The sequence below is a fragment of the Canis lupus genome, chromosome X, assembly GCF_003254725.2.
Source record: "Canis lupus dingo isolate Sandy chromosome X, ASM325472v2, whole genome shotgun sequence".
Taxonomy (NCBI): domain Eukaryota; kingdom Metazoa; phylum Chordata; class Mammalia; order Carnivora; family Canidae; genus Canis; species Canis lupus.
The window spans coordinates 26,724,485-26,746,332 of NC_064281.1; the positions used below are offsets into that span (position 1 = coordinate 26,724,485).

The 21,848-nt window shown below is 39.1% G+C and overlaps 1 protein-coding gene and 1 pseudogene across 16 annotated transcripts in view; one reads left to right on the top strand and one right to left on the bottom strand.

Moving 5' to 3' along the window:
* DMD (dystrophin) overlaps positions 1 to 21,848 on the bottom strand; it is a 2,170,621-nt gene that overhangs the window by 439,151 nt on the left and 1,709,622 nt on the right. The gene's annotated exons all lie outside the window — the stretch shown is intronic.
* LOC112654872 (protein lin-28 homolog A-like) lies at positions 16,103 to 16,736 on the top strand (annotated as a pseudogene).

Here is a 21,848-nt window from a genome sequence, read left to right on the forward strand (position 1 = left end):
CACTCTAGGTTTATTCCTCACATGTTGAATACTAAGTTTGTAAGCCACAGAATTTGAATTAAAATCCCACCAGCCAGAAATCTTGGATTTCCGTTTTCACTACCGGAGCCACTAATATTAATTTGGAAACTAAGATGGGCCTGGCCTATAGACGTGGCCTATGGGTAGATACCACTGGCACTGGAAGGTGGCAGAGGGAAGAGAAATAAAAATGCTTGACCTTGAACAAGCCATTTGCTATTTATTTAATTTTATTTTAATCAATCACCTACCAATCAATGATCAATTTCAATCAACATTCATACCTACCACTACTACGTATCATGTTACAAGCGAAGAATAGAAGGAATAAGTGGACAAAATTACTGCCTTCAAGAAGATCACAACTGATACATGTTGCAAAACAGGTTCCCATGGGTGTGCCAAAACACATGCTGTGGTTAGGTTTTAGGCACCTCGGATAGTGATCGCTGTGAGCCCTGGGACATACTATAGGCAGATACTGAGAAGTCTGGAGCCCTCAGCCATGAGACACCTTATCTGCTCACCCTGATATCAAAATGACTGAGATCTGCTGCAAAGAAATTTGGGCTTTCCTTATAGAGAGGAATGAGTGTATATCTCAGCTGGGGGAGAGCTGGGACTTTGGGAGAAGATGCCTCTAAAAAGAAGTGTGATAAATCTAAGCTTAAACCAGAAGACAGGCAAGAGTCTTGGTGCCAGTGGAAAGAACAATGAATCCACCAAAATTAAGACTTGTCAAGATAAGCAAGCTTCATATTGCTTGATACAAATGCAAATATTGTGCTGGAACTCTATTGGATCATTTGTCTTTCTCTTCCACCTTTGTTGGCCCCATTATACCCATTGTCCTGATGCCTTCTTCTCTTGGAAAATCTCATTTTTTGCAGTCTCTTGCTCCCTTAGATCACCTGGACCCACATTTCCCAAAATGTGGCTTGCCGAATGCTATAGGTAGGGAGCTGATTGATAGCATTACACACAAGAAAGGTTTAAATTTTAACATTTACTTTGGTGTGGATGTATTATAAAGAAATCCCACACTAGCACATCCAGCTAGTGTGGGTATTATTACAGGTATTATTACTTAAAGCTAAAAACAAAAAAAGCCAGCTAATTTTAAGAAAAACATTAAATAAATAATAGATGTTATGGAAAAGATTGGACAATGGAGGGTATATCATTTTCCTATTGCTGCTATCACAAATTAACACAAACTTAGTAGCTTAGGACAAAATAAATTTTTGATCTTACAGTTCTGGAAGTCACAATTCTGAAATGGGTCTCATGGACTAATATCAAAGTATTGGTAGGCCTGTGTTCCTTCTGGAGAAGCTGGAGGAGAATCTGTTTCCTTGCCTTTTCCAGCTAGTAGAGGCCATCCACATTGTTTGGTTAGGGGCTCTTTTTCCTCTTTTTAAGCCAGCAGCATGGCATCTTCATATCTCTGTCTCTGACTCCCACTCTCTGGCTTCCTTCTTTTGCTTATAAGAACTCTGATTATGCTGTGCCCATCTGCATAATCCAGTATAATTTCCCCATCTCAAGGGCACTTGACTAACAACATTCATTCCATCAGCTATTTTATTATTTTATTTTATTTTATTTTATTTTTCCAACAGCAATTTTAATTCCCCCTTACCATGTACCGTAACATGTTCAGAAGTTATGAGGACTTGGACATGAACATTTTTGGGAGGCCATTATTTTGCCTATCATATTGGGCAAGTAAAAATTCCTTTGGCCAATGAAATATTAGCAGGCTTGATGGAAGCACAGGCTTAAAAAAGTTGTCTATATATTTCCACTCCTGCTCTTCCACCTTTGTCTTTGCCAAGAGGACATGCCTGGGCTAGCTTGTAGAAGAAGAATGAGCAAGATATGAGCAGTAGAGCCAAGCTGCTTCACCTACCCTCAGACATGTGAACTCCTAGGCACCCTCCAGATGTGCAAGCTAGCCCAGCTAGAGCACAAAAACTGCCCAATTTAAAACAAGCCACAAGCTAGTGGTCTAAAGAAATACTGTTTTAAGCTATTGAGTTTTGAGGTGGCTTGTTTCACAGCATTATTGTGGCAAATTATAATGAACACAGACATCAAATGATAATTTTGGCAGGAAAACTATTAAAATAAAGCTCGCCATATAATGTTACCTCTACTATATTGTAATGGAAAGGGAATTTTAACAACTAAAAACAAAATCATAAGAACATGCTCTCAGAATAAAGGGCAGGATTTCCTAAGAAAGGATGATGACAAACATCCTTTTTCTGTCTACTCCATCCCCCACCCTCTCTTTTACTCTTTATATTTCTCATTTATGTGCTGATTGAGGAAATCTTCACAGATCATCTGGATTTGAGAACTTCTGCCTGTATACTACTTAATATAATGCTTTGCACATTGTAAACCCTCAAGAATGTTGTTGAATGAGTAACCACAATGTGAACTGATCCATTTGCAATGGTGTGCTACTAATTCTGGAGCTGAATAATGTGGTCATTGCAGTGTACTTAGTGTCATGAAAATTTACAGAAAAGAAACATTTCATATGGAAGACATTGTATTCTCCATTATTTTAGCAATACTACTGAAGCATATAAAGTCATGCTGTGACTTTGTAGAAAGCTGTGCCCTACTAATTTAGAAGGACACGCTGACTCAATGTTGATTGGTTAGGAAGGGGGCTTACCATGTTGATTTGTTTCTTTTTAATTCTCACCTGCCAGTCTGAGAGTTTTCTTTAAAATGGTAATGATACAAATTAATCAATAAAGTGTTATGGGGACTTAAGGTAAAAGGAACTAAAAAAATCCAATTTCCAAACTGCCACATCTATTTAGCACATGTCATAGTATAGCTTAACCCATGGTGCATTAACAAAATATAGGTCAAAGTTAAATTTTATAAAGATGGAGAAAAAACAGTCCTCACAAAACATTTCACTGGAATAGAAAACTTCAGGCTTTTTGTATATTGGCAAATCCAGACCCTTTAATTAAAACAATTCTTCCTAATGGTCTGCATCTAATCAGGTATAGTGGAGTATTAATAAAACATGTTTTATATTCTCTGGTTTGTTTTTAATGGCTATTTCAATGGACTGAATTTGAAAGCAGTCAATTTATATTGTTTTAACAAGAACAAGTTTATTTTGCTTTACCAATATAGAAACATCTATTTTTTTAAAAAAAACAACTTCTTATTTAAGGGTAAGATTATCAGATCTTAAAAACTAATCCGATAAAGAAGGATGATAGTTGCACAAATACGTTATAAAGCAAAAAGAGTAAAATGTTAATGACAAAATATGGGTGGTGAGTATACAAATGCTCACTGTAAAAGTCAGCTTTGATGTATGTTTAAACATTTTTATATTAAAATGCTAGAAAATATTAATCTTGAATTTAAAATATTATATCCTTATATATTTTTATATAAGTGCCACCATTTTGTTGCCTTTTCATTTTCTGTAAAAATGATTATTAGCTACTTAACTTTGAAATATCTGAGCAGCAGTTTTTTATGGCATGCTCATCTTGTTTGACTTAATGACTGAGAGATGTGGGATACCTTGTGGACCAGAAGTCTATTTTACAATTTGAGATTATGTCGAAGAGTATATAAAAATCAGTTGTGCTAAGGCCCCTGGGTGGCTCAGTTGGCTGAGCGTCTGACTCTGGATTTTGGCTCAGGTTATGATCTCAGTGTTGTGAGATCGAGCCCCACGTGGGGCTCTGCACTAAGAGTGGGGTCTGCTTAAGATTCTCTCTCTCGTTCCCTTTTCCCCTACCTCCACCTCGCATGCACAGGCTACCTCTCTCTCTCTCAAAAAAAAAAAAAATAGTTGGGCTGTGGAGGTGGGGATAAGTGGAAGGTCTTCCCAGCAGACAGAAGTATGGAGACAGAAGGTGAGTAATGTCCAGGTAGCTTTGAATTTTTTTTGCTATATATCTCCCTCAGAGGGATTCAAAGAAATGGAGTCATTGATAAACTATATCATGAATGACTTTAAAAGCTACTCCAAGGATGTGCAAGTTTTATCTTAAAGGTACTGAGGAGTTTTAAGCACAGGTATGGAGATAACAGAGTCAGCCTTCATGTTAGAAGTTGACTCTGACTGAGGAAGTGATACTAAATGCAGGCAGACCAGATTAGGGGCCACTACAGTTTTCTGGGTGAAACTAATAGCAATAGCATCATCGACAACAATCATAGTACCTACTCTTTCTTGGTTGCATTTTACATGCTTGACTCTCTCTCTATGGTAATCTCAGTAAAGTTGCAGGATACAAAATCAACATACAAAAATCAGTTGTGTTTCTTTACACAAATAACAAACTATCTGATAAGGAAATTGGAAAAAACAATTTCATCTATGGTATCATCAAAAAGGATAAAACGCTAGGGCATAAATTTACATAGGGAAGTGAAAGACTTATATGCTGAAAACTAAAAAAGATGAATGACAGAAATTAGAGAATATTTAAAAAATGGAAAGACATCTATGTTCATGGATAGGAAGACTCAATATTGTTAAGATGTTCGTACTACCCAAAGCAATCTACAGATTTAATGCAGTCCCTATGAAAATCCCAATGGTATTTTGTACAGAAATTGAAAAAAAATTCCAAAATTCATCTAGAACCAGAAAAGACCCTCAACTGTCAGAAAAATCTTGTAAAAGGTGAATAAAGGTAGAGGCATCTCACTTCCTGATTTCAAAATATATTACAAAGCTACAGTAATTAAAACATGGCATGGTACTGGTATAAACATATACAGACCAATGGAACAGAAGAAAGAGACCAGAAATAAATCCATATTGATCTAACACAAGAGTACCTAAGGATTTACAATGGGGAAAGGATGGTGACTTCAATAAATGGTGACGGGAAAACTGGATATCTACCTGCAAAAGAATGAGACTGGACCCTTATCTAACACTATACAGAAAAATCAACTCAAAATGGGAGCACCTGGGTGGCTCAGTTGGCTAAGTGTCTGACTTGGTGTCGGCTCAGATTCTGATCTCAGGGTCCTGGAATCGAACCTCAAGTCAGGATCCATATGCAGCAAGGAGTCTGCTTGAGATTCTCTCCCTCTCCTCCTGCCCCTGCTTATGCTCTATTTCTCTCTCTAAATTTTTTTTTTTAAATCAACTCAAAAAATAGATCTGCTCTACGACCCAGCAATTGCACTGCTGGGGATTTACCCCAAAGATACAGATGCAATGAAATGCCGGGACACCTGCACTCTGATGTTTATAGCAGCAATGTCCACAATAGCCAAACCGTGGAAGGAGCCTCGGTGTCCATCGAAAGATGAATGGATAAAGAAGATGTGGTCTATGCACACAATGGAATATTACTCAGCCATTAGAAACGACAAATACCCACCATTTGCTTCAACGTGGATGGAACTGGAGGGTATTATGCTGAGTGAAATAAGTCAATTGGAGAAGGACAAACATTATATGGTCTCATTCATTTGGGGAATATAAAAAATAGTGAAAGGGAATAAAGGGAAAAGAGAAAATGAGTGGGAAATATCAGAGAGGGAGAAAGAACATGAGAGACTCCTAACTCTGGGAAACGAACTAGGGGTGGTGGAAAGGGAGGTGGGTGGGGGTGGGGGTGACTGGGTGATGGGAACTGAGGGGGGCACTTGATGGGATGAGCACTGGGGTGTTATTCTATATGTTGGCAAATTGAACCCCAATAAAAAATAAATTTATTAAAAAAATCAACTCAAAATGGATTAAAGATTTACATTTAAGACCTTAAACTATAAAACTCGTAGAAGGATACAGGGGAAAAGCTTTATGATGTTGGTCCTTGGCACTAATTTCATGGATATGACATCAAAAGCAGAGGTAACAAAGGCAATATTAGACAAGTGAATAATCTCATTTACTTCTTTCATCTAGCCAACACAGAAATTTTAGGAGGAAAAGAGGCTAGAAAAATATTAAGAAGTCTACATAAGGCTACAAGATTTGAATCAGGTGTGTTTAATTGCACAGTAATAAAATCCCAACATATGGAATATTCACAGAGAAAGAAAACTCTGCATCAAGAGAGATTTTAGGACATAGAGTCAGCAACATTTCATGTTTAAGGAGATGTATACAAAAGAGAGATGTCAGGCTGGACCCTGAGGCTTCTGGCTTAGAAAATTGGTAAATGATGGTATCATTTTCTGAAACAGGGAATAGAAGTGAATGTCCACATTTGCTAGGAATTTCAGTTTGGGACATGCTGTTTTTGAAATGACTGTGGACAGGAATAAGTCTCAGAATATTTAACATCTGCTATAGCAAAAGCTCAACCAATCAGAGAAGACACTAGCCAGTACACCCTACTTGTGTTTAGCAGTAAGTAAAGTCCTGTGCCCTAAATACAGAGGTTCATTGGGGGATATAAAATATGGAACGGCCCCCAAGAGAAAGATGCAGGAAGCAGATAATAATTTGGGACTCATCTGCTTATAGATACTAAGTGGCGCTTCTGATGAAGACATGATGCTAGAAAGGGCATGGGATAGAAAAGGAGGAAGGGCTGAGGATGGGGTCTGGGGAGCACCTGCAATTATGGAAGGGGCATAACACGAATCATCTGCAAGAGAGACCAAAAAATAGGAGATAGGTCGGATTTGAAAACCTGAGTAAGAGAATGTCAAGGAACCAAAGAAGGAAAGAATTACACAGAGAAGGTGAGTCAGGTGAGTTGAGCAAGGGGGAGGACATTGATTTTCTTAGTGAAAGTAGTTTGCCTGGCAAGTAGGAGTAATAACCAAAGAGCATGGGTTGAAATGGAATTGTGGGTAAAGAAGGGGATGTAGCCAGCCATGCTACTGTCTCACAGAGACTGGCCTCGGAATGGAAAGAGGAGTGGTGACACTGGAAGAGGGTGGGAGACGAGCATTGTTGAGGTTGAGAAATGTGTTCATTAGCTAAGAAGAAGGGCAATAAAGGGTAAATGACAGCAAAGAATCAGCTGGAAGGTGGCTTCAAAGTTATGGTGGAAGGGAATTCTGATGGAACAAAGTTTGGAGGAGACAAACTTCAGAACAGGGTTATCCTCCCATCCTTTCCATATCCTACTATTCACACAGCAGCCAGAGAGATTTTGTAAAAAAATAAGCATGAATCACGTATTTATCGGCTGTTTTCCCAATGAGAATGTACACTCTAGGGGGTGGGAACCTGTCAGCCAAGGGAAGGACAAGCAGACACTCAAACAGAAGTAGCAAGAGTGAAGAGGAGATTGCATCTGAAGGGGAGGCCATGATCCCTAGTCTCCTGTGCACGTTTTGTGGAAATCACCCCATGTTAGGAATTTTTATATCTTTCCAACTATGATAGACCTGCCTTGCTGAACCAATCTAAAAAATTTCTAGTTACTCCATTTCTTTCTTTCTTCACACAATGAACTTAATATTTAGCCTTTTTTTAAAAAAAAATTTCTTCCTCCCTGCTCCTCCCTACCTCCAAAACCAATCAAGCTTTTCCCAAAGTATTTCTTATGACTACCATGAACATAAAGTGAACCTCAGTCTTGCTGGTGCTAATTGTCTACAAGAAACCACTGACCAAATTAAACCAAAATAACTCTTTAGGTCCCATTATGTAGGAGAGTCTGCTGGGCCCAGGACAGCAAGGACGCTCCTGCCCCGAGATGAGCAGATCAGCGGCCCCGCCCCGGAGCCTCCAGGCCCTGCAGACCGAGTAGTTCCTGCGGGAGCTGAATCCAGGTTTCCAGAGCTGCAGCAACCCACTGGGGTTGTTCCTCCTGGGGCCTCACGGGGTAAACAACCCCCACTGAGCCCTGCACCAGGCGGGGGGCAGAGCAGCTCCCCCAAGTGCTAACACCTGAAAATCAGCACAACAGGCCCCTCCCCCAGAAGACCAGCTAGACGGACAATTTCCAGGGGAAGCCAAGGGACTTAAAGTACACAGAATCAGAAGATACTCCCTCGTGGTTCTTTTTTTTCTTTTTTTTTTTTGTTGTTTTGTTTTGTTTTGTTTTGCTTTGCTTTTTTATTTGTTTCCTTCCCCCACCCCTTTTTTCCTTTCTTTTTCTTTCTCTTTTTCTTCTTTTTTTCTTTTTTCTTCCTTTTTTTTCCTCTTTCTCTCTTCTTTCCTTCTTTCTCTCCTCTCTTTTTCTCCTTTTCCCAATACAACTTGCTTTTGGACTAAAATTTTTAAATGATATTTTAAATAGTCGTTCACTGAGGGTGGCCCTCGACCAGCAACAACAGCATTCCCTGGGAATGTGATAAAAATACAAATGATTAGTCCCCAACCCAGCCCTAACTGAATCTGAAACTTTGGTGGTGGTATCCTTCAATCTGCGACTTAACAAGTCCTTAAGTAGTTATGATGTGTGTTCAAGTTTTGCATAAAATGAATTCATGGCCTATAACTGATTATTTCTCGAACACAGCTATGCTGGGGGAATAAACGAAACCAGGTTTTCTGTTCATCAGAAAAGGTCAAATTCAAGAGCCAGAGGATCAATCTCAGGACATGGACTATGTAAAATACATATACAATGGGGTACAACGTAAAAACATGACTGAAAATGAAGGGAACCTGAAAAAAGTGCATCATGGTTGAAATAGTCTACTTTGAGAAGCTACGTATGTGCTAACTCTCAGAACTCTTCTTTCTTTGCACTAGTTTGAGGGGGTGATTTATCTCTGACACAACTGCCACATGCATTTATATTATTAATATGACAGGCTTCTTGTAATGAGAAGGGAACACCTCGCATTTAGTAAACTAATTTCTGACGTGAGAGAAATATCTTACATGAAAATGTTACCCTCTGAAAATCCTCCCCTGATGATTCCTGTCTGCTTTCTTGATAACAGAGGAGTTGGGGGGAATCTTTTGAATAGGACTCAGAGCTTCTCCAGAGACAGGCTGACCAGGTTGTTGGGGCAGACTGCCCATGTACCAAGAATCTCAGAATCAAGAAAGTCTGAATCAAGGCATTCCTCAGAGGCATTCTGAGAAACTAAGATCTGTATATATGCATCTATCTGAGATGACTATTGGGTAAAGGGACACTGAAAACAAATTGACCAAGAATGTACTCATTCAAAGGAATATTGTCCTTTAATGTAGTGAGTCATGTTACAATTTAAGAATTAAACTCCTCCTTTGAAACTGCCTTTAAAGAGTTTTCAATAACATAAGAAATTCTACTGGTATCTAATTTTTTAAAGAATCGATTGTGGGGTGCCTGTGTGGCTCAGTGGTTGAGCGGCTGCCTTTGGCTCAGGGCATGATTCCAGGGTCCTGGGACTGAGTCCCACATCAGGCTCTCTGCAGGGAGGCTGCTTCTCCCTCTGCCTCTCTCTGTGTGTCATGAATAAATAAATAAAATCTTAAAAAAAAGAATCGATTGCATCTAAGGGCTGTCGTTTGTTTATTTATTTATTTATTTATTTATTTATTTATCCATTTATTTATTTATTTAATAAACCAAAAGAGGTTTAAATTTAAATCTTGTTTTAAAAAGATTTTTATTTTTAAGTAATCTCTACATCCAACATGGGGCTTGAACTTACAACCCTGAGATCAAGAATTGCACGCTCCACTGACTGAGCCAGCCAGGCGTTCCACTAGAAGAGGTTTTAAGAACGAAGCAAAAAATCAAATCCACCATCAAAAATAGGAAAATTTGCTAGCACTGAAAACATTAAAATGAAGAAACCACAGCACTGAAAAGCCCCTGAAAAAAGGAGTACCAAGATGGTCAGAATGGTTAACAACCTCCCAGAAATAATTCTAATAGGGCAACTATTTAGGATTCTAACTGACACGCAAAACTTTTTATTTAAAAAATCAGTTGCATTACTTTAATTGTTTATTAAAACACATATTTATAACTATATTTAATTATGGGGCAGTTAATGCATGCTGGCAAAGCCAGTCCAATCATCCAGAAGCGTGTCTCATGTTGGCTCTGAATGTCTTCTCTCCTTGGCTCCCCAGCTCCTGGGCCTCCTTTGTGGTTTCCTCCCTGTCCTCTATTCTAAAGGGTCAGTGAAGTTTGGGCTTTAGTCTTTTTTACTTTTTTTGGTACATAGACATAGCCCTGCCCTGGAGGCATTCCCAAAATGTCAATTATTGTTTTGATATGATGATCTCCTAAATCTTTATTTCTAGCATAAGAGTCTATGCTGATTTTTCCAAGCCACATAGTCAATTGCCCAGGAATATTCCCTAAATATATGCTCCTTTTGGAAATCCCTCAAACCGTACATGTCCTAAATTAGTGTTGTTGTTGCTATTGTTCTTTTTCTTCTTCATTTTTTCTTAGAGAGAGAGAGACAGCAAGAGTGAGGGGGAAGAGGGACAGAGGCAGAGGGAGAGAGAATCTCAAGCAGGTTCCATACCCAGCACAGATCCCAATGCAGGGCTCGATCCCATGATCCCCTATCCCAGAGATCATGACCTGAACCAAAATCAAGAGTCAAATGCTTAACCTATTGAGCCACCCAGGTGCCCCCTAAATCTATGTTCTTTTTTTTTAAGATTTTATTTATTTACTCATGAGAGACACACAGAGAGAGAAGCAGAGACACAGGTAGAGGGAGAAGCAGGATCCATGCAGGGAGCCTGACGTGGGACTCGATCCAGGATCTCCAGGATCACACCCTGGGCTGAAGGCGGCGCTAAACCACTGAGCCACCCGGGCTGCCATAAATCTGTTCTTAAAGTTGGTCCCTCACCACTAGCAGCAGCAGCAGTAGCAGCAGCAACACAGAACTTTTTAAAAATGCAAATTCTCTGTGCCTGCCCCAGACCTCCAGAATCAAACTCAGGGGCCGAGGCTCTGTCATCTGCATGTTAACAAGCCTTCCAAGAGATTCCAGTGGAGCTTGTGTGGAGAGCTGCTGTCCTAAGGCATATGTAACTACTACCCTGGGTATTCAACATGGTTTTTATTTTCTCTATTTTATCATGCTTTGACATCTTGAGGGTCTTGTCCGCCAGGGAGGGACCACCCCTCTCCCAAGCCTAACAAATTCCAACAGACAGCAAATGTGAGTGTGGCTTTCATTTGCAAACTAACAAATCCAAAGCATATCCCCAACCACCTCCTTTATTTAACTCTCACAGGCCAAGCCAGTATTTCCAGGGCCAGGTACTGAAGAACTAGACACTCTATAGCCCTGAGCCTGCTGAAATCATTCAAACTATCCAGTCCTAAACTTGCCCAAACTTGCCTACCCTGCCCCATCCATTCTTTCCCAGGGACACCACAATAGAGGAGAAACCATGCTTTCTCCTTTGCTCTTTCTGCCTCCTGAGTGACCCCAGTACTTCCCCTTGTAGTCCTGTAAAGTGTTGCACGTCCCCTTCTCCTGGGAACTGTGAGTAATAAAACTTCTTTCATGGCAATGACTTGTCTACGCCATCACTCAGTCACCTCTGTAAATTAAATCCCAGGTACAATTCAAACTTACTCTGCCCCTCCTAACAAACTCTAAGGCTTGGGTTCTCTACTACAGCAAATGCCTCCTCCTCCAGCTGTCCAACCAGAAACCTCGGCTTCTTCCTTCCCCTTAACCCTTTACACTAATCCATTACATAATACAGCAAAGTCTAACTCCAAATAACAACCACCACCATCACCACCACCAAACCTGGGAATCAATTCACATCTCTCCACCACTTTGGCCACTGTGTCCCATATAACTTTCATCAATACTCTAGCGAAGGCTATTTTGTTTCAGAGTTCTCGACCCTTTCACCTCAATCCAATTTTCATTTTATATGAAGTTAGACCTCTCCTTAACAAACAAACAAACTTAAGTGGTTGACCACTGCTACCCAAGGAAAAACTGAAAAACACTTTCTGATACTTGCTGGCTTTCCAGCTTCATCTCTTCCCATCCAGGCCACAACTTTACCAAGGTGCGATTGGCTCAAAATCACTTTCCTATGACTTCAGAGTGTGCATAGCATACTGCCTGGCTTAGCCGACCGAAGAAATTCATCTTCTAGATGTCTGGGAAGACTTCCCTAACCCCTCAAGGCTGAGCTATTTTGCCATTTCAAAGGTCACATTTCATCCCACTTCCTGCCTTCTTCCCTCCTTTCTGGAGATGCTATCCTTGTTAAAATCAGAAAAGGAAAGCAGGGAGGAGTTAGAGGAGGAAGGAACCCCAGGTGAGAAGAAGAGGCATCAGGGGATGGAAATAAGTTCCTGGCATTGTTAATCAAAAGTCTGAAGGCATTGTCCACAAGTCAAATAACTGTAATCAGCTTCACAAATAACTTTTAGCATGAATGGTATGTTTGTCTACTCAATTATCTGACGTTTTTCTCTAAGTAGACTTATATTGACCCATTTTGTTTGACTTCGTCTCATTCTGAGCAATGATATCTTAAAATCAACTGTTTATGGTACTCACTACATTTTTCTAAAACACATTAAATAAATACTAAATTATTAAAATTTGTAAAAGTATCCAACCATGTACCATGTAATAATACTCTACTTTCATTACTCTAGTGGGAAGTGATCACTTGGGGAGAGAATTATTATAAATGACAAGTAACGCATGCAGGCGTATTAAAAATTAAATTAGATAGCTTAGGAAATTAATTATAATTTATAATGCTTCCCCCGTGGTAAATTTATTCCAAATCCCAAACATCTGAATTATAAACTAACTTTTGGGGAAAAAAAACCCTGTTATACATTGGAAGGCACCTGATAATTGATACATGCTTAGCAAATGAATAATCGAGTTTATTTTGCTGATTCACAATTCACAAGTCCTGTGGAGGTCAGGTTTCTGATTGCTCATTAGTAGCTGTTTTCCAAACAGTGGAAACAGTGTTGATACTTCAGTTTTACTTTGAATGCCTGCAAATGATTCATTCAATGCAAAAAAGGTCCAATGGCCTCATAGAGTTAGTTAGGTTTAACTAATCAAGAAGGACTCTAGCCACAAGGACACTTTCTGGTTAAGTCACTAAGAGTCAGGAGTCTCTCAGGTTCCTAACTCTGGGAAACGAACTAGGGGTGGAAGAAAGGGAGGTGGGCGGGGGGTGGGGCTGGGGGTGACTGGGTGACGGGCACTGAGGGGGGTACTTGATGAGATGAGCACTGGGTGTTATTCTATATGTTGGCAAATTGAACACCAATAAAAAAATAAATTTATAAAAAAAAGTGACTAAGAGTCAAGTAACTTTCAGTAACTTAACAGATGTGACAAAAATTTTCTGACTGCTGTTTCTCTAATGTATCTCCATGGATAGACTAAACCAGATTTCCACTTAAGAAAAGTTTTTCTTTCTAGTTATCAATTTTAGTCTGGTATCTGCTTCTTAATCTTGTTCTTAAAGACTGTTTTCTTATCACAAAGTTCTCGCAATATTGCCAATACCCAAACAAAGACATAGTTGAGACACTATTCTCACAGGTGATAAATGACTATGGTTTTCGTGCTTCTAAAACAGGCTTGGAAAATGACCTGTATTTTGCATTATGTGCATCATAAACTTCTAATTGCTCTTTCAGAGTATTCCATAAAAAAGAATATCTGACATTTTTTAAGAATAGTATGGCATTAAAACTGAAGCCCTCAGAGATGGTAAGATAGAATATTTAAAATCTGTAGACTACATTTGGAAATGCTCCCAAGGCTAGCAGTGAAGAATTACTTATCAGTGAACGTCTGAAAGTCCTTTTCCTTTTGGATTAATGGAAATCTCTAGAACTGTTCTTTTTAATATGGTAATCATAGGCCACATATGGCTACTGAGCACTCGAAATGGGGCTAGTCTGAACGGAGATGTGTTGTGAGAGTAAAACATATGGGAAAAATATATTTCATTAATAACTTTTATAATGATTACATGTTAAAATGATAATCTTTTAGGTATATTAGATTACATAAAACACTATTACAATTGACTTGATCTCTTCATGTTTACTTTCTTTAGTAGAGCAACTAGAAGATTTTAAGTCACATTATATTTCCATTGGCCAGAGCTGCTCTACAAAAATGAAGAAAACAAGGACACTCTAGTTTTCATTTTGTAAGTCAATAATTTATTAGATAATTTTCTCTGACTTGACGACAATCGGAGACAAAGCCTGTGGTGGAGGTGTTTGGAATCAAGGGTCTCTATTTCACCAAGTGCTATTTTGGGTTGGTTTAAAAAATCTACTACAGTGTAATATGATATAAATTATTTTTGCACTTTATTCATTTAAGTTTGTGAAAGTTACCACAATAAGCATTTTGTGGTTAATATACTATAAAATAAACGGCATTACCAATATAGAAATCTGATTTTTTTCATCATCAAGTTTATGTATAATATATTTTTGACAGAAAATAATTAGATGCAAGCAAACAATAAACAGTATTTCCCCCCAGGGGAGATTCTCTTCCATTATATTCAATTTCCTCCTCAAATTAACTCATTTTTGGAGATAGCAAAATAGATTCAAATTTCTTATATTTCTGAATTTTTTTTTCTGAAGGTGAGAGCAAAGTAGATTGAGTAAATTGACAGATGGTACTGATTTCGCACACCATTTATTTCTGGGCTTATGGCAAGTTCTACTGAAGTAATTCCTCTTAGGGAGTTTATATCAACGAGTGAATTTCCACTCAGCCTTTAAAACCCGACTCTGATACCCCCTCATCTAAGGAGCCTTGCTGGATCCCACTGGGCAGTTAACCACTTCATATTCTGCTAAGGCATATGCCTTGTGCACACTTCTCTTACTCAGTTTCCCTTCTCTTTTCCCAATGCACATGAGAGTTTCCTGACAACACAACTGAAGTTAACCCAAGTCTTACTCATCTCTGAATTATCAATGACTAGTCCAGGACCTGGCATATGGTAGACACCTAAAATGCAAGTACATTCCAGTATACTCCATGAGGTGGTATTAATACTGTCAAATAAATATTAGGGACAGTGAGTTTGACAATAAAGTTTAATAATAAAGTTAATTTTCAGAGATAATTTGTAAATAAAGAGTAACTTTGAAAAATACCACACACCCACAAAGAGGTGATGGAATCATGAGAGATCTTCTACCCACCAAAATAAATATTTGCCTTATAAATGCAATCATTTTGACTGAGCTTCCTGAAAAGATCGCCCAAAGCTCTTCTCTCACTACGATTATGTAGTTATAGTGGTTTAGCTTCGTTTGTACATGTCCAGCTGGTGTTTTCTTAATTCTCCTCATCACTCTTTGTTGACTAAGTCTATCTGTGATCACATCTCTAACGATTTTGGGCAGAACCCTTTCCAAACTGATTTTCATGAAATTCCCCAGGGGTTTGCAAAAAATGTTCTTGGTGTTCATATTAGTGAAGGTAGTAATGTCTATTCTTGAAAAACTTCATGTGTGTCCACAGGCATGTAATTTAATTATATATAATGAAATAACGATGCTAAATAAGCGGCAGGAAGGATCAAAGAGGTGTGCACATGACTCGGTTCCCCAGTTGCTTTAATTATTCAACATTGTTAGCTGCCAAGTGAATCTTGACTGTTACAATTGTCTGATTGTTTTTGTCCTTACAACCTATATCCATTTTTGGAACATTGGTTAAAGACAGGACACATCAGTAACACTGATGTTGAAATAGAGAAAGTTACTGAAAAAGCTACAAATAATAATTCGGCATGTTTTCCTCAAGATGCTCTTCAGTAGAAACTGATTTATAAATTGCCCCCATTTTACAGATGAGGAAATTGTGGCATATGGTCTAAGTAATTTGTCTAGGGTCAGAAAGATTGCTGGTAAACAGCTGGAGAGGGATGTGAGCCTGGGATGTCTACCTATGCAGTCTTCCAAGTGGGATGGGAGGTTCTCAAAGCTGGCTGTGCATTTGAGTTACCTGAGCTTTTAAGAATTCTGATGCCCAGACACCACAGCCCATCAGTTAAATAAAAATCTCAGAATGGGTGCTGGGGAAGATGTAGCAGCCTCTTCTTCGAGCCACCCCTCTGCCTCCAAACTTCTCTGGGGCCAGCAGCCACCTGACTTGGGGCCCGGGGCCTGGGGCTCAGGCAATGACCATGGGCTCTGTGTCAAAGCAGCAGTTTACAAGTGTCTGCACCAAGGTGCCAGAGGAGGCAAGGGGACATCGCTGCCCAGGGCAGCAGAAGAGCTACAGCTGTTATATAATGCTGGTGTCTGTAAGTGGTTCAAAGTGCGCATAGGGTTCAGCTTCCTGTCCTTGACCACCTGCCCACACCTGGGTCGTGCTTGGAGGACATACTCTCCTCCCGTGGAGGTCTTTGTGCACCAGAGCCGGCTGCACCTGGAAGACTTCCAGAGCCTGAAGGAGGGTGAGGCAGTAGAATTCACTTATAAGAAGTCAGCTAAGCACCTATAATCTACCTGGGTCACTGGCCCTTCTGGGGTGTTTTGTATTGGGAGTGAGATGGCCCAAAGGGAAGAACAAGAAGTGCAGATCTCGGTGTGGGGGGGTGCTACAAGTGTGGAGGTCTAGATCACCATGCCAAGGGTTCCACATAGCCACCCCAGCCCAAAAAGTGCCACTTCTGCTGGAGCAGTAGCCATAGGGTGGCTTCATGTCCACTGATGGCCCAGCAGATCCCCAGCTCACAGGGAAAGGCAGCCTACTTTGGGGAGGAGAAGGAAGAAGAGATCCATAGGCCTGCCCTGCTCCCGCAGGCCCAGAATTGAGCTACAGTGGGTGGGGGCTAGCCTTTGTGATCAGGAAGTTTTAAGGAACAGGCATCAATCAGCAGAGTGGAGAAAGTGGGGACAGGGTGGGTAGGGGGCAGTTGGCTCTGCCGTGTGTCTCAGGCTGGGGTCCCCAGCATCACCCCATCTTCCCTCTTTGCAGGGTAGGGGGGAAGGGGTGAGGCACATGAACTCCAAGCATGCTCTATCCAAATTGCTCCTGAGGGTTCTGGGGGCAATCCCTCCCTGCTGTGTGCTTTATCTGAATCTCTGCCCCCAGATCTCCAGCTTTTGAAAGTGGCCTGGACAGGGAAATTGTTTTCCTTTCAAAGAAGGAGATGTAATAATAATTTTTTCCCATGCCAGAGTGTAAAGATTTAAGCATGAGACCAGATTGATGTGCATGACCCACACACCGCTACATTCTGTGGGAGGGAATCTCTCAGGGGTAAGGCAAGGTTCTTCTACATTTTGTCTCATAACCCACTCTTGGGATAGGGTGCTGAGGACTGTCCCAAGTAATGGGTTGTGACAGTAGGGACAGGGGTTGTTGGGGGAACAGCTGCAGACCTCATGCTCCTAAGCTTACTCCTACCCCATTCTGGGTGGATGGATTTTTATTTATTTACTCCCTTTGATAACCACACCTTGGGCCCCACCTTCTCCAGGATGCCAACTGCACTAGCTGTGTGCGAATGACACATCTTGTACATTTTAATTTTTTTCATTATATAAAATATTCCAGTTTTGTAAAGACAAAAAAAATCTCAGACTGAAATGGTGCCTAACTGTTGCTCAAAATGTATCTTTCCAAGATATGCTTGAAAATGTCAACTGTTATCTCACAGTTTAGAAACAAACAAAAATCAAATTAGCTAAAGTTTAGGGGGCTGGGGAGTTGGCAAGAATACAAATATCCAGTCATAAAAGTAGAAGTTCTTTCTCTGACCTTACATAACAGTTACATTTCAGTCTACATTTTCATGTATATTTTGTCACTAAACCCAGCACGTAATTTAAAATATATTATTAATTTATACATTTTTCCTATTAGAGTTAAGAATCACTGTTAAAATGAAAAAAGCAAAACATTTGTCTTCATATAATGAATACTATTACAAAGTTCAGTAAATGAATGTTATGAAATCTCAAATAATACACTAATATAAGCTATGATAGTTTGACTAATTAAACAATATGTTATCAATGTTTTATAAAAAAAATTATACTAAATAATTAAAATCACTTCATTATCTTACAGCATGCAAAAATGACTAAATGATTTTTTAATTTCTTGGGCATTTAGGTTACTCCGGAAGAGGGCCAAAATTCAGGAAAGGTGAGTAAATTCAACATTAGACCAGGTTTTTTCCAGCTGCAGTTATTAGTGACATTTTGGATTAGATAATTCTTTGTTGTGGAGGGCTATCCTGTGCATTGTAGGATATTTAGCAACATACCTGGCCTCTATCCACTACACTTCAGCCGTGACCATTAAACCCCCTGTAGCACCCCGTGCTACAGGGGTGCTTGGGTGGCTTAGACGGTTAAGCCTCTGATTTTGGCTCAGGTCAGGTCGTGATCTCAGTGTCCTGGGAGTGGGTCTTGCGTAGGGCTCTGTGCTTAGTGGGTGAGCCTGCTTCTCCCTTTCTCTCTCCTTCTACCCCTCTTCCTGCTTGTGCTTTCCATCTCTCAAATAAATAAAATCTTTTTTTAAAAAAAGGTGCTTAAAAGAAAGTGCTTCCAGACATTGCCACATGCCTCCTGAAGGGCAAAACTGCCCCGCCCTTTAAGAATCACTGCAGTAGACAAACTAGCTCAGAGTTATACCCTCTAACTAATGCAGTCTCAACAATTTAGACACAGCCCTTTTGACTTCTGACTCAGAAGAGTCAAGTCCTCTGCATGTCTATAATACAGGTTTCATTAATACATATGTAAGTTATTCTGATGTGAGGCAACAGCCTGTGACTCTTTCTGAATCATCAGAAACTACTGTTTGGATACTTAATGTGTTTTATAAAACAGAATCCTAAAGATTTTGAAAATCAATCTTCCCTTTAAATCCTATGATAGTCTTGATAGTTTATTAACTGGGCATTTTAATGTAACCTGAAACTTTTCCAATAGATTTCTGATACATTTCCCAAACTAAACAAATTTTTGGAATACTCTCATCAGCTCTTCTTTGGTGGGATGTGCGATTTCTCCACTGCATTGGAATTGTTTATTTGTACCTTATCATGTAAGTTCTAGAGGTAGGATTTGGGTTGGATCAATTGCTATACTTCCCAGGGCATTCTACAGAGTCTTGCATTTAGTAGGTGATTATGTCCTTTAATGATTTACATTTTAGGAGAGATGAATTATTCAAATATCTGCCTGATTGTTAAAAGCTCACCTAGAATATTTAGATGCATGCTCATATAAGTTTGTTCCATAGGATTTTAAAACATGAATGCATTGAATTCCATAAGGAAAAAAAAGCCTATCTAGTTGAGGGACCAGGAACAGTTTCTACTTTTTTCTTTTCTCTCTCTCTCTCTCTCTTTTTTTTTTTTTTTTTTACTTTCCAGAAACTGTTCTGGCTCGTAAATAATCTTTAATCCTCCTTCCCTGTATGCTCTGGATGAATTAAGTACCATTCTTTGTGAGCTGCGGAGGGATACAGATGGATGTCTTCCACATCTGTGATCCTATCCTAACAAGTACCGTCAAGTAGCAACTTCTCACCTTCTCTGTAGAGGTTGTCTTCAATTAAAAATACACTAGAAAGATTGTAACCATAGAAAGGACATTGAGTAGTATTTCAGCTAATTGGCAGTACATGCCTTCCAAAATTTCAGAGGTACCTCCATTTAATGACTCCCCTGAATGAGGTAATTGGCTGAAATTTACTTTGCAGTTCTTAATATAAAGTTGGGCCCATCATTAGCAAGAACTCCTAAAAAACCAGGGTCAGTATGCATTTAAGTGAAGCACAAGAAAAAAGGTATTTCACTTTCAAAGGACCTATGCTGTACCTTCTTTTTTTTTTTTTGAAGATTGCAACTCATCTATTTTATAACATAATGGCAATAATATTGCCTCTGAGTTAACTGTGTAATAATTCACTTTTGGTACTGCAATAATTGAGCAAACAGAAGCTGGTACTAGAGGCATTCCTTTCCTTTATTTATTGTAATATTTTTCCATAATTTAATGAGAAACATTTCAAGAGCAACATTTTTATCTTTCATGTTAAATTAATTTACAATGCTATGAGCTATAATAAAATGAGAGAAACCATCAGCAAAAAGCAAAAGTTAATAAAGACAGATATTCTCAAAGTTTCAAGGACTGGGAAAAACTCAGATCATAAGTGTTTTTGCTTTCTTCTTCTTCTTCTTCTCGTTTGGCTTAGTTCAATTTGTCATAGTTTGTTCTCAATTATTTTGTACTTACTGCTAACATAACATAATATTGATGAAGTGGAAACGATGCATTACTAAAATGAAACATACGTAATTAAAACCAGCTAAGAAACAACAAAAACTTTGCTGTGTATTTTAGTAAGCTACTCTAGATTTCCATAAAGAGGGCTTGGATGTAATTTAACTTTTACTGATATAAACCTACTTGGGAAAAATTTCAAGGAATGATGAATAAGGCATATGGAAAGTTCATGTTGTTGGAATAAAATTCTCTGTATAGCACATTATGAACACTCAAATTTTGATAGAAATCCACTTCAGTATATCTTTGGAAATTTCTATCCTGATGCTAAAAGCTGACCAAGGATTGAGAAGACCTCAGTTGTAGGATCTTTGTCAAGAGACTCAGACTCTCAGAAACCTCTGGGTTTCATCTTTATTGGGTAGGATGAGACTGAATCAAGAAGAAAGAGTTTTACCTGGAGTGATGGTGATGGTGAGAGCTGGAGGATTCTGAGGCCACAGGCTAAGTGGGGATGAGCACTATGGTGTGTGGATCAGATATTTGCCATCAATAGACTCGATGATAGCAAAGGTCCTTACAAGTTTCAAAGATCTACGACTCAGTAAGAATGTTCATTACTTAGCAAGCAAGTAAGCACAGATCCCTCCACTGAGCATATGTCCATACATCTAATAACCTAGAATGGTCCTACTCAAAGCACGCTGTACACATCAGCAGCAGAGTCACTGCCAGGGACCGAATGATCACCATGTTTGGGGATTGGACCAAGTACTCCCAGTGTTAACAAGCTCTCCAGGAAATTCTTACTTATGGTAAGAGAAACCTTGATACAGAGCACTGTGGAAAGAACAAAGAAGATGCATAATCTCTAGCCCTTTGCCTGAAGGATCTCTCTCTCTCTCTTTCTCTCTTATTTGGGAGAAAATAGATGTAAAACAACCTAGAGAAAAATATAGTTCATAAAAAAGTACTATCTTCAAGTCAATCATTCATTCATTCGGCAAATATTGAGATCCTACTATATGGTAAGTACTGTGTAGATGCTGGGGATATACAGTTCTGCCTTTGCAGCACTTACAGTCGAGTGAAGGTGATAGATAATAACCAAGAAAACAAATATATAAATAAAATAATTTCAGTCAGTAGAAAATGCAATAAAAGAGATTATCAGGGTGCCATGAAAAATAATAACAGGGATGACACTGAGGGGTGGAGAGAAATATTTTTATTTAAAACCTCAAAGTTTCAATAAACTGTTAAGATTGGTTAATTGATAAATCGACAAATACCAACTACATGCATGCTGTGAACTCAGCTAGGCACCCTAGGGAATGTAAGAATATGTCTTGGAGTTTATAATCAGTAGGAAAGACAAGATTTAATCACCAACTACAATCGCTATGGAGTCCACAGGAGTGGGATACTTTAGATTGGCTATTTGCTGAAACTCTTCCCTCACTGCTTCTTGGTTAAAATACTCTTATGGTTTCCAATTACTGGTTTTCTAATTCAGCTGTGCACAAAGAATTCACAAACAAGAGGACTCGACATTGGCTTGAAATCCATGTAGACTGTTCAATGGAAGAGGAATTTGAGATAGGCCTTGAGGAGTAGTAGAATGCATAAAGGTGAAGACAAATAGGAAAGGCATTTTAGGAGTACTGCTATTTTTAG